Raw genomic sequence first — 13,376 nt, 5'->3', positions numbered from 1 at the left:
CATTATATTATAATATACACACATTTTACAACTGCGCGGACGAAGTCACAGGCAACAGCTAGTTCGTATATATAAACATAACGTTTAAACTATAATCTTGCATAATAAACCTTAACATTGTACACGTGTTAGTAAAAAGATAATCTCATCTAATTAAATTTCTCTGTCTCTAAACACGTTCTTTAAAGACACAACAACTATCAAATTTGTTTGCATTATAATTCATATATCACACCACTTTCGACCCTAAATCAAAGGATCAAAATCGAATTTCATAATTAACATTTATGTTCCATTTTGAGATGGAGTTGACAAATATAAATTTGCTTGTAAATAGCTGTTTAACACAATGGTATAGAGCTTTATTTCGATTGATAAATTATCAAGCTAAGTTTGAATTTGGAAATGACGAAGATGTAAAATATTCGATTTGAGAAACGTAGATTTCAAGCGATAGTGCGTAAGAATAGGGTTGGTAATTTAAATTTATTTATTGTATTATTGATGAATCATGTTTCAATTCCTTATAATTTATATCTACTACTACAGTATCTTTAGAACAATATTTTTATATGATATGACCATATAAACTGAATATTCTCTTTGTTAAATCAAACTGCAGAATTTTGGTAATATTATCAGGGTTTAAATGAATTACGTCCTAAAAATTTACGATAATGAATCGCTAATTAACAAATTGATCTGTAGCAAAGATCAAATCATCTTTGGTACAGACCATTAGATTCAAAACTTAAACTCAAACATTTATTCATTCAACTAGACTTCTTATAGGAGCACTTTTAATTGTCATATAGCACAGTTATAACATTTACCACCGTCCTGTAAAATAACTATACATTCAATATATATATATATATATATATATATATATATATATATATATTTTTAAAAGAGTACAAAAACTTTTGTAGCAGACACATGAAGTCAGTATACAATAAATACTATATTTTTTGGAACATTATAAAGTGTGATGTGACAACCCTATCTCACTCCGTTTCTGCTCCGGTAGGTGACGCATCCCGGTGACTCATTCATCCAGTTTCGTACTTCACCGAAATTCCCTTTTATTTCGTTACTTTATCAATCCATCTAGCTTTGAAGAGTTTGTCTTGACAATTTTTAAATAATACATAATGACTTTGAACGAATATTACTGTTATTTCTATCTATATTAGAGGTGGAATTTGTATGTTTTGCGTTTCTCGTGAATTTTGCTAAGGTAATCAATGAGTGCGGATGTATATTATATTGTAAATTACAATATTTATCAATAGTGGTGGACGTTACCACTGGTGGCACAGTGGTTAGGACCTTTTACTTAAAGCGAAAATCCAGAGGTTCGAGACAGGTCGACCATGAAAAAATTTATTTTTCAATTTATCTGCACATGATCCACATCTCTACCTCTGCTTGAAATGGTGAAGAAAAATTAATGTTTTTGTATCAACAGAATACTGAATTAGATTAAGTAATTAACGATTATATAAACTTATTCGTTTATTGCCTTTGTCTGTTTATATAGTTCTTTAAAACCCTTAAATTTAAATAATAATTTTCTACATTTGAAATAACTTGTGACTAGAAGCTGTACAAGATAAAACGTCAAGTTGCGAATAAATAACTTATAACGAGAGCTTGTGTCATGTCAGTTAATGTCTTTACTTAAATTTACAAGAACGTTTTCAAATATTTAAACTATTTTATTAATACTATTTGTTTGGGAGTTGAGCACGATTCGACACTAATTGGGCCCAGAAAAGTACACGTCAACAGTAACACAGAGGCCTTACACTGCCTAATTGATGTAGTCAGTTGATAACGAATCGCAGCCAGTCACAAAGACTATTAACAAAGTGAGGGTAGTTGGGTTGGACTTTGAATAAACAATCATCATCAAGGCTCAGAGGCGCCTTGTTTCAGTTAGGTGACATTTTCAACCGATTAGACATAATTATCAAATTCAAACCCTCTTAAAGTAAAAAGAAAGTTTTGAAACGTCAATTTTGCTCCTTACGTATTATGGCAAGCGCGAAGATCTAAAAAGTCCATGGTTTGATCCCCAGGTGTAACAAAAACAAGTCTTCATCAAGACATGATGATTGTATGCTACTATTTGACGCCGATTCTCCTGGAGGACGGGTCCATACTGGTACGAGCTGGCCCAATTCGTGGTGCAGCGTGTACGGCTCCCACATTGATCCAGGCAAAAAAATCCCACACAAGTGCGTCTATCAATAACAAGTCAAATTGAACAAATAAATGTCTGAATTTGAGTTGATGTTCTCCACAATTCCTGGCTTTTACTTAAAGTAACTCTTTAGTAACTCCTCCTCCTCTCCTCTCCTCTCCTCTCAATGCACTATGTAAAAAACACATTATTCCAGCCAATAGATCTTGTTTGTCCAAAAGGTACACAGTCCCCAAAATCCGGGATAACGCCATCAATTTGTGATGGATGGGGCAATCGGTCTTCCGATACGCCTTAGGGACCAAATAACTCGGCTGCATAGTTCGTGTATGTTACCTTTCAAGTTGTGACTAAGTATTTTTACTAAACTACCTCTATTTGTTACGTATATGGGCTAAGGATTAATCTAAAAGAGCGGAGAATATATTTAAACTCAAACTAATATCCTTAAAGGTTATTGTAATGAAACAGAATGTAAAATATTATATATAGAGCTCTGTATATCATTTCCCTGTGCTCACAGGCCCTATGTTTGCATGGAGTTAGTGGTAAAATATGTTAGGTAAGGCGGGACTCGAATCCGCTTATTTTTGTTACGGTTTGGCAAAAAGACGCGAGTTCAAGTCCCTCTTCGTGGTCAATATTTTCTGTACTTTCAAGATTTCTCATTTATAAAGTACTTCAATGCTATAAAAGCAAAAATTTAATATGTAAGGTAGCTAATCTTTTTCCTATTGATATACTTTACAGCTTTAATTTTAATAGTAGGCGAGAAGTTAAAACTGATGGTGTTTAGTTTCTGATATTAGCGCATTCAAGCAAACAACGTCAGTTCTTCAGCGTCATATCATTATAATAATGTTGTTCATAATATTATTATTTATTGTTCATAATTTAAAATTTATATTTGAAAATATTTACTTTAAAACTATTAGAGTCCTTATAAAACCTTTGTTTCCCTTGTCTCATAGAAAAAAAAGAAAATCCGGTCGTTTTCTAAATCACCACTTCAAAAAGTTCACCCGTAACGCGAACAACATAACAGTTTCAATTTATAAAGTGAAGTAAAAAAGCTAATCTCGAAATCTTAAGCGATCCAAGAGATGGTGAGATTTATACAAAAAATATATTACACTGCAAACTAACTACATTGAAAAAGTTAATTGTTTGAATGTTTTGTTTGTATGTTTGTACGTATACAAATCCTATTGACCTCATCTATTTTTGTTTTTCTAATATTAAGAAAGTCTACGTTTAATATCTGTTGTGTTGTTTCGTCAAAATATGCACAGACATTTCACATATAAACAGAGAGGACTATCCGTATGTAAAAATAAATAATTTATAATACGCATAATATAAGTCTGGTGAGCAAATGCAGCCCATGTTTCTTTCTTTTTATGTAGTTTTGCTTTTCAAAAACAATTTTAAAACCATATCTGGGGCCATAACGTCTTAAAGCAGTACTTATTCCAGTATGAATAAATCGGTAGGGGTTGATGTTATAAAAATGTTCATTACGCTTTATCTTTCAATTATTTGCTTGCAAATTTCGTCTTACTCAGTGCTGTGTTATAGCGATTAACCGTATGACAAACGTACATGTATAATATTTATGCTAACAATAAGTGTATTTGCGTTTTACCTATTTCGAAAAATATTTCACCGTTGGATTTGTTCATGATATCTGCGTGCCATAGGCTATATATATATATATATATATATATATATATTTATATATGTATATATGTATATATACCACGTGCGATGCCAGGGCGTACAGCTTGCAATATAACAATACAATTCAATTAAGACTTGACAATTATAACTATTATGTAGTCATCTATAACGATTACCAATATTAACACCTCAAATATAATAAACTCATCCATTATAAGCTATGAAACCTAGGTCTTACACCTCAGTATAATGCGTAATTAGCATAAAACATAAATTATTCTAGACAAATCGTGTATCCTTTTTTATGAAATCATGAACCGTAAGTGAACACGATAACAAAACATGTTATAATTAACAACAATTGAACTTAGCAATTCGCGGTTTTACATTGTAATATTTCTATTTAAAAATGTATGAAATGTGGTAGGATGGTCGGCGAAGTGTACTTAGGGTAAATTATTGACTGTTTACCAAATTCAAATTCAAATTCAAATTAAATTTATTTGCAAGAATGTAGTTACAAATTATAGGTCTTATACAATATTCTGCGGCGAATAAAGCATTCTACCCAAAGTTTGGGTGTGCAAATATTAAAATCAAAAATTAAATTAACATTAATGTCCTGCTAGGTATACTACTTAATTCTCTTTTTAACACGCTTTTATTAACTTCACCTGTATGTTTGTTTGTTTGTTTGTTTGTATGTTTGTTTGTTTGTTTGTAACTGACTTCTTTGGGCGCGATTTTGACCCACTTTAAACGGCCAGATTTCGTTCAAACTTTGTAGATTTATTGAGGACCGATGACAATACACTAATTTGATAAAATTATTCCAGTTTTCAATTTGCAAAATATGATTTTTGTTAAAGCGTGTTTTATAGTTTTTTTAAACTATTATATTTTATAATGTCATAAATTCTTCAATGTCATAAAATTGTTTCACCATTTATCATTAATATTATCACTAACGAAACACATACCTGTTCGCGAATTCGTCTACGTTTCATTGGACAATTGGACATTTTACCTTTTATGACTTCTATTCCATTGATGATCAAACATTTTAATAGAATGATGCGTTCCATAGACAAAGCCCGACTAAAAGAAAACAAATATTACAGCAATAATGTTCTCGTGTCAATTTCTTAGAAGTTTCATCAGATTTTGTTAAGCCCATATATTCTATTGTACGTATCTATATTTAATAATATAAAGCTGAAAAGTCAAGGAATGGAGTGATTTCAAAAATATATTCACCCTGAATGCTATTACTATATGTAATTTTTAATATATTATTACAAAAAGCATCAAGAATGTTGTTATATGAATGTATACTCTTTTAACTCATTCATACATTTTCTTTTATCAATATTATCATGACTCGTGTTTTATTTTTAACACGCCTATATAGCGTCACTTGTATGATTCTAAGTAACCGACTCCTTTATACTTGATTGTGACACACCTTGAACGAACAGATTTAATTCAAACTATGTACACTTATCAAGGATCGGTGACAATACAATAATTATAGGTTTTATTTTATTATCCTGATTATGATCACCAGGATTCAATAATTTCCTTAGTTAATTTATATTCTTTGTATGCCATTGAGACATCAAGGCATGTTTTTTTTAGGTTTAAACGACATTTAAGTATTATTTTAGACATGGATTCTTGCTGACACAACTTCGACCATTAGAAACATTGTAACTTAAAGCAAATCGTGAAGTTGAAAGTATATTCCAGAGATTAAGCGCAATTAAAGCCATCGCACTCGTGCTTTGCCTTCGTTATTAGTTAAACAATTTTCATATTGGCTTAAATAAGTGTGGGTTAAGTTATAGGCGAATGTATTGTACTTATTTGTGCTTAAAATAATGGTGCTTTCAGCGAATTTAGAGCTAAAGGTATTATGGCATTTGTTGGAATGTTTAGCACAAAATTTTTTCTTTAGCTAGTATTTTTAGAAATATGTCAATGTGGGAGTCGTGTATGCTTCACCATGAACTGGATCAGCTCGCACCGGATGGAATTACCATACCTCCACAAAAAGCCGTCGTGAAATAGTAGCATTATTTTGTGTTTCGTACGATGTGTGGGGGAGGCGAAGGCCGGTTTTCACCCGACCCTTACAAGTCCATTCCTTCTTTCCAGCCAGCATTCCTTTCCTTATTTTCCCCCCTTAAAAGCGCGGTTCCCCCCGTTAAAGCGGACAGCGCATTCACAAAGGCACACATTTCCTCTCGAAATGTTCATGGGTGCTGGTGATCATTTAACATCAGGCGAACCACCAGCTCAGCTGCTTGCTCATGGCAAAAACACCCTTTTGCAATTTAACACACGTAGTAAGCAGATGTTTTATAGTAGTATATCTAAAACGTCTGCAATGCTGACAACATTACATACATACGCATCGTATTATAAAGATAATATATAATTATATAGGATAAAATAATTAAAAAACATATATGACGATCGTTAGCTTATGGTGCACGGAGAAAGTTGGATAAGTTTATATTAAGAAACTAAAGCCTTTTTAACGATTAAAACGCGATTTATTCATTATATTATTAATCCGACGTTTCGAACACTTTACAGCGAGCGTGGTCACGGGGAGACTGAGATGTTATATGTCTTGAAGGTCATACAAAACTTATAACCTCAATTTCTAAAGTCGGTTCAAAATTTCGCTCATGCCCCATACCACGAACACTTCTAAGCGATTCAAAGTAAGTGCGACGCAAGTTTAGGAGCTACACTGTTCGTTGCACCACCTGTATTGTAATTACTTTAACAACATCCCCCCCCCCCGGTTCCAACCCTTCCTCACCCCCTTCACCTCGGGGGTGACAGTTTTGGTACATCATAGTAAACTTGGATTTTGGGTGGAGTTGTACTTTTGTACTGGGAAATTTTTTAATTGAATATATTTTCAATTTTCCTAAAGCTCCCGCATATTTGTATGTATGTTAAAAATATAAATATGTTAGGTCATCATCATCACCATTATCAGCCGATATATGTTCCCACTGCTGGACACAGGTCTCCTATGAGGGATCGGGCCATAAGCCAAGTGCGGGTTGACAGATGTCATGACATGCCGGTTTACTCTCGAGGTTTCCTTCACCGTTTTAAGCGGTGGTGTTGTTATGTACAAGCGCAGATAAATTGAAGAATCAATTTATTTCCTGCACGCTCGCCCGGTCTCGAACCCTGACTTATCGATTTTGAAGTCCGAGGTTCTCACCACTGAGCCACCACTGCTTCATATATGTTAGGTGTGGCGACAAAATTAATGATCTGATTTGATTGCGATTTTATAATAGTCTTTTCTTCTGAATCGGTCAGAAATAATCTAAATACGACGACTCTGAAACTCTAATTGCAGGATCACAGACAGGGTAATTTAAAGTTTTGGTCATGTGTTTTATTGGTTGTATCAAGTGACCGAGACAAAATCCGTTAAAAAGTCTTCAAACTCCTGAATGCGATATAATCGTGTAAATACCGGTAATACTATATGTCTCACATGAATTTATTTTGGTGACACACATAGGCAGTGCTTCGTTTTTTACATGTATTTTAAATATTTACTTAAATTTTTGTGACATATGTGTGTATTTATTTATTTCAATTCTGTTTTTAATTAATATTGGGTCCTTGTTACTCTAAAATAAATATTTATTATTTATTATAAATTAGAGGGTAGAATTGGAGAACTGATGTATCGACTCCGTGGCGCAACGGTAGCGCGTCTGACTCCAGATCAGAAGGTTGCGTGTTCAAATCACGTCGGGGTCAATTTCTCTTTTGTAGTTTTATTTCAGAACATGAATGTATATAAATAACAAGCTCTTAGCCCTAGGTTAACCTTGGGAGGCGTTTATGAGAAAATAAGATATTTTTTTTTTTGAGAGCGCAGAATCCAATAATAATATAATAATTAAAAACCGTTGAGCAGTTTTTAAGTTGTAAATGGTGTAACGAACACTTCCTTTTATATAATTATTCGATATACGTGGCTTAGTTACTCTAAAAATATTTAAAAAATGCAGAAAAATATATTTTTATTATCCATATAGGTAATTTTTACCTAGTTTTGGATTTTTTATTCAAAAATAAAACCCTTTTTTTTTAAATGCATCGACTAAGCAGCTAAAGTGAACTAATAAATTGAGATAATTTTTGTCTTCTTTTACGCAACTAAAATTAGTAGGTACATATGTGTTATAAAAAAAGAGTTTTTATTGCCGAATCTAAATTATTGAAGAAATAAAAGATAATTAAATTTTAATTTAAGAAAAGCCATTAGATCACGGATATACACACACAACAAATATGTACATTTTGATATTCTAGATCTAGGCTCAAAATTATCATAGTTTTTTTTTTCACAAATTATTCAGACTTTTTTGTAAGCCCAAGTTTATTTTTTTCTTTACAAATATAATTATTTCAATAAATGTCAATAAATATGCAGATTACCAATGTAACAAGCATACTATGGCTTCTAATCTATGTTATATATGCGATTTACGAATGAAAATAAGAATTTGGCACATTTTCTGCATTTTATCACTATTTTCAACAATATATAAATACTCAAATTTATCACTACACGGATTCACAGATAACCCAATACTTTACATGACATAGTGTAGATAAATCTATAACTACAGATAAAATAACTAATGTAAGATATAATGCTTTATTTTGATCCTCAGTTCATCGACTCCGTGGCGCAACGGTAGCGCGTCTGACTCCAGATCAGAAGGTTGCGTGTTCAAATCACGTCGGGGTCATAATACAACTCTTTTTGCTTTTTTACTAATGGTTTTTTTTTTATCAACATACAAAATAAAATAAAAAACCGTACAAATATAATAATAATATGTTAAACTTCGGAAGCTTATTTCTATCGAAAATAAAACTCGTTACAAGATTCTTTCGTTGTTTGAAAAAAAACTTTTAATGATACGGAAGCTGATTTTTCACGTCATATTTCGGAGTTTATGAGAAATATATTAGTATTATTGTGTTGTATCATTGTTCGAAATTGCCATTTAAATTTTCTTTGCGATTTCCCCATAAACGAAACACATTAAAATAAGTATGTATTTGAATCATTAATTTCTGCACAGCTGTTTCTAAGAAAAAAAATTGTTCAATTATATTAACTAAATAAGAATGTACGTTAGTATAAATATGTTCGCAATCAGTATCTCTGTATCTTTCATCTAAATATTTTCAATGTTTTGGAAGTGAACTAAAGAGTTACAGAGTTTTGCATTTACAATATTAGCAGGGATTCAAAATGTTATTTGAATAATAAAAGTCGAAACTACTATAAACTACTTTCACGCGAAAATATCTTATCGTGTCAGTATTAAATTTGGTATAAAGATAGGTTATAGTCTGGATTAGCACTAGGCTAGTTTTAGCCCGGGTACCACGCGAATGAAACTCAAACACTTATTGGTTCAATCAGACTTCTTATCACACTTTTGAATCGTCATAACACAGTTTTAACATTTACCACCGGTTCGGAAAGCAGTTTCTACTGAGAAGAGTCGGCAAGAAACTCTGTAGTAGTTACAGTACAGCTTGCAGTAAATAGACTATAGTTAATTCGTAGTAAACAATCAATAGTAGATATTTCACAAATAACATTTAGGATCCCTCGGGCGCCGTATGACCTCAAAGCTATTAATTCGACTCACAAATGGATGGTTTCTAGTTTAGCTCTTAATGGATCAGTGGTTATAGCGCGGGTTTGATTATTATTGAAATTATAGTATTGAATATAATTCGTCGATATGATAATTATTTTCTATATAAATAAAAATTATCGTTAACTGTGTTAGTGAGCGTAAAGCTCGAGAGCGGCTTCAGCAGCTGTTTTAACCTTTTTGTTAAGGGAAAAGGAAGGGAAAAGGGAAAGGAAACGGCCGTCCGGCTTCTCACTCACTGTGCGAAACACAGTATTTCATTATTACACGACGATTATCTGTGTTTTTGCGTTTTTTTCATTCGAGATACAGACAGGCAGACAAAAATTTTTTAAATTGCATTTTATACTCCAGTATCGACTATTAAATGCCCTACAAAAGAAATCTAAATATCTTTAATGTACAGTATACCATCGACCATTTTTATTATAGTATAGATAACAACACCAAAAATACAAGTATAATAAACATTACATATAAATCAGAAGAAAAATAATGGTCAAATTCCTCCGATCTAATTCGCAAATAAAAACTCATTGAAAATATAAAAGTTATCAACTCAAAAGTTAGTAAAGTATGAGTGGGTTGTGCCGAGATTCTTGAGCACACTCAACTCAGTGCGAATGAAAGTAACAAGTAAGTTTTGTTTTTAAATTTAAATTGCTTTTATCTTTTTGCTATTTTACAAACCTATAACGTTGTATTTTCTTGTGTTTGATTTTACGTGAGTATTATACATTTAGAAATTAAAGACTAACGAATTTAAACGCGATTTATTAACTTTATTATTAACCCGCCGTTTCGAACACTTTACAGCGAGCGTGGTCACGGGGAGACTGATATCCCGTTTAGAAGTATTTTTCTAAACCTATAACGTTTTAATAACCTTTTTGTTAATACCGCTTATGTAGAAAATAATAAATGTAGATAGAAATAACTAAAAAACACGCTTATGATATATATCTGTGTCTATGTCTAGTAAAGAACAGAAATCACGGTAAATATATGCTAGTGTCAATATTATAGAATCAATGATAATTTCATTTGCAAATTAAAGACATTTAATTTTAAACGCCATTTATTTATTATATTATTTCAATTTCAAACGTCGGGTTAAATAATATAATAAACCAATCGGATTTAAATTCCGTTACAGTCTTTAATATCTAAATATATAATACTCGCGTAAAATTAAACACAAGAGAACACTAACTTTACTTGTCTTCCAAACAAATACTTCGGTTTTTGAAACATGACAATGTGAGAAGACCCGGATACAGATTTCAAAGGACGTATATTCCGTCCTTATATAAATACCATATATAAAATACATGACAACCTCCCCCATACTCGAAAACTTTATATAATTCATCATTGATGTCACAGTCACACCCATAACCATTGTCTAATTACCTTTCTTGCAACTTTAGCACAGAAATAATTTTTACCAACCCCTCCATTCGATAATCAACCCTAACACAAACGATTTAAAGCTGAAAACACAATGAAACGACGACGACGCTCTCACAAAGAAATAATTAGTTGTTGTCTAATAACAAGGAAATCCTATTACTGTGACAATTCCATGGTAATTGTTTGATATATTTTGACTTTCTTAATGTATTGTTAAATATCTAAACGAAATAAAGCATTGCTTTTTATACTATCCCTACTAATATGCGAATACAATTTTGTCTCCTCCTCACGCCTTAACCGCTGAACCGATTTGCATGAAACTTGCTACAAAGACAGTTTATGACCCCAAAAAGGACATAGGAGCTTTTATCCCTGAAATGCTAAGGGAACGGAGAGCTGTACATACATCCATACTGAGAAATTTTCGCGTATATAATATTAGTAGAATAGGATTACATACTAAGGATTATATATAGTAAATATTTATTTCTCTCTTTATTTTCTTTTCTGTATTTATGTGTGTGTTAAATAATGTGTATGATATGCTTTTCTATAGATGTAATCAACCATATTAAGCATATAATAAACTTTGTTAACTTAATTTTTAGTATGGAAAGGGGTTTATTCTTTATTGTGATTACTACATTTAATTAAACCTAAGGTGTTATATACCTCTTAAACGATCTACTGACGTACCTAGTAAATTATTAAACTGAATCTCAAGTCCCACAACATATAAATTGAAGCCATAATCTTATTATGTCGCCTGCTTAGGGTAGGTGCATTATGGAATGCCGAAAACCGACATGCCGTGTTGTATATGTAAGATTGATTATCATAAGTTATCGATCTACCTTTTATCTAGCCCTTCTAGTATTTTAAGTGAGAAAGTAACTATCTGTCTGTTTACGCCTAAACCATAGAACCGATTTTGATGAAATTTGGTAACGTGGTAGGTTAAGACCCGATAGAGGACATAAATAAATATTTTATGCAACCCGGAAGTATCTAGAGAGCGGGAATTATGGGAGTTTTTCTTTAACTATATTATAAAAAATGTCATAGAACATTTGGGTTTTGGACAAAAAAATTTTCACAAATCTTTGCGCCTGATGTTTTTAATGAAGCAAAATCCGTGCAATGCACTTTATAATGCAAATTTGATTTAACAAATATTTATGTGCGAATCTGTGAGATTGTATGCGTTATTTCATTTCATTGTCTCTTTTGAATATGCATTTATATAGTAAACAAACAGATTGTGTGAAATATGTTGTTATAATATAAACTAAACTGTCAGTTATCCCATTTCTATGACTAAGTTTTTATAAGGAACAAAATTAATATCATCAAATTCTGTAAAGGAATTATTTAAAACTAGCTTCCGCCCGCAGCTTTGCCCGCGTGCAATTAGGACATTTACAAATGTTTTAGCTACCCCAAGGTAGATAAAAAGTATCCCATCACCATTGGGTGATGATGGTACACAGACAGGGTATGAATTGAGAAATTTTGAAAGAATAGAAAAAATTTTTGCTCAATTTTCAATGCTATAAAACTAAAAATTAAAAGGGTATGAATTGTCAACATACCCTGTCGGTGTACCAAATTTCATCAAAATCCGTTCAGTAGTTTCAGCGTGATTGAACGAATATCCAAAACAAACAAGCTTTCACTTTTATAATATTAGTGTGATTAGTGTGATAACCACTATACAAGAGGTTCCTTATTTAATTTCACTGAGGGAAGAACTAACGAATTCAGGTACCATAAACGTCATGGCGAACGTAGTGCATTCTAAATGAGTATTTAAAAAAAATGATTCTATAAAGTCGGTCAGGTCTAGTGAAGTATCCACTATTTTTCAATTTTAAACCAATATCCCATAATGATAAAGTCCAATTTCAAATCAATTAAATCATGTACATATCCTAAAGTGCTTTTACAATTCTTAAACATCCCACAAGCATGTGTATTTCGAAATAATATAACTCTCAGTGTGAACTAACGCTTACAAAAGACATTAAACTGAATGACGAAATTACCAATATTGTGCGTAGTTCAAATGAAAGGGTTCATTGTATATCACTAAAACTTGATTACAATCTTTAAATCGTCGTCCATTGCTGCATCGCCAAGCATTTGATAAGACAATTGAAGTAGAAATACGGCAATGGATGTGATTTTGAAATTTATTGTAATGCGTAAATCGCTTAACATTCTAATGCTGCCATGTGTCGACCAATCGACGATACGCTACTGGGTGTGCGCTTGCGCAACTCGTGTGGAGCTTTATAGAAATGTTATTACCAGAAACGGTTAAACTTAAATTGTAGTTA

General features: G+C 32.0%; 2 non-coding genes across 2 annotated transcripts; both read left to right on the top strand.

Moving 5' to 3' along the window:
- Window positions 1-7,621: 7,621 nt before the first annotated feature.
- On the top strand, window positions 7,622-7,693 carry Trnaw-cca. Its single transcript has one exon. It is a non-coding gene; the product is annotated as a tRNA-Trp (tRNA).
- Window positions 7,694-8,622: 929 nt separating this feature from the next.
- Trnaw-cca lies at window positions 8,623-8,694 on the top strand. Its single transcript has one exon. It is a non-coding gene; the product is annotated as a tRNA-Trp (tRNA).
- Window positions 8,695-13,376: the final 4,682 nt, after the last annotated feature.

Source organism: Zerene cesonia, chromosome 14, assembly GCF_012273895.1.
Source record: "Zerene cesonia ecotype Mississippi chromosome 14, Zerene_cesonia_1.1, whole genome shotgun sequence".
In the NCBI taxonomy this organism is placed as follows: Eukaryota; Metazoa; Arthropoda; class Insecta; order Lepidoptera; family Pieridae; genus Zerene; species Zerene cesonia.
The sequence above is the reverse complement of the archived record's forward strand: the minus strand, read 5'-3'. Positions and strand labels throughout refer to the sequence as shown.